The 1171-nt window shown below is 51.3% G+C and overlaps 1 pseudogene; it reads left to right on the forward strand.

The window, feature by feature from the left end:
* The window catches only part of LOC106001096, an 8294-nt pseudogene extending 7927 nt beyond the window's left edge, over nucleotides 1-367 (forward strand).
* The last annotated feature ends 804 nt before the right edge of the window (nucleotides 368-1171 follow it).

Below are 1171 nucleotides of genomic sequence, written 5' to 3' on the forward strand. Positions count from 1 at the left end.
CCATCCTCAGAACCTCACCCTTTTGAAGACCTTGTCTCTGAGTTCATGTCCACTGAAGGAGGCTGACTTGTGGTTCCTGTCCCAGTGGCCCTGCTCCAGGCAGCTCAAGCACCTGCGTCTGAGGAGTTTGCTCTTGGACAACTTCAGTCCTGAGCCCCTGAGAGTCCTACTGGAGCACGCAGCCGGCACCCTGGAGACCCTGGCCCTGGAGGACTGTGCCATCACGGATCCCCAGCTCTTGTGCATGCTGCCCGCCCTGAGCCTGTGCTCCCAGCTCCGCGTCTTCAGTTTCTATGGAAACCACCTCTCCATGTCTGCCGTGCAGAGCCTCCTGAGCCACACGGCCAGGCTGCCTCATTTGAGATGAGGGCTCTACCCTGCCCCTCTGGAGAGCTACCGCCCTCAAGGCTGTAGGGTTGGGAACTTTGACTCTCAGAGATTTTCCCAGGTTCAGGCTAGGTTGGCACAGGCATTGAGAGACATGGGGACTACTCAGAAGGTCCAGATCTGTACCAATTTCTCTCATCGTCACAAAACATGCCAATTCTATACCCAGGGGCCTGAAGGCACCTGGGTGGTCACCATGGAGCGTCTCCCTGGCCTTTCTGCTCTGCCTCTGTAGTCAGGTGCATCTCTCCTTGGCTCTCTTCTGAGCACTCAGAAATGAAAGTTGGAGTCTGGAATTGTGTCTTAGTTGTAGAGTACTTGCCTAGCATGCATGAAGCCCTGAGTTCATTTCCTCAGTACCACTCAGAAAAAGCAAGAAGTGATGCTGTTTTTCAAGTTGCAGAATACTAGCCTGAGCAGAAGTAGCTCATGGATAGTGCCCTTGTCCTCAGACCAACTCCCAAGACTGGCAAAATAAAAATAAAAAAGAAATGAAGGCTTTGGTGTAAAAGCACTCTCAGGGGGGCATAGACCCCAATAAGTCAGTGTGAGTGGAAGAGAAAGACCTCTGTTTCTGAGCTTTTCTTTTCAATGATAGCTATGGTACTCCAGAAGATGCTGAGCACTTTGGTCTACGTGGGTACACATCCTCAGGAATCTGGAGTGAATTCAGCCTGGAAAGAACTTGACCATGCTCTTGTTTGGCTAAATGATTGTGAGGAAATCCCCCAGGCCTGGGGCAGTCCCGACTGTCCACAATTTACTGTATCAATGAATCAATAAA

The sequence above is a fragment of the Dipodomys ordii genome, unplaced genomic scaffold (genome assembly GCF_000151885.1).
Source record: "Dipodomys ordii isolate 6190 unplaced genomic scaffold, Dord_2.0 Scaffold266, whole genome shotgun sequence".
Classification (NCBI taxonomy): Eukaryota; Metazoa; Chordata; class Mammalia; order Rodentia; family Heteromyidae; genus Dipodomys; species Dipodomys ordii.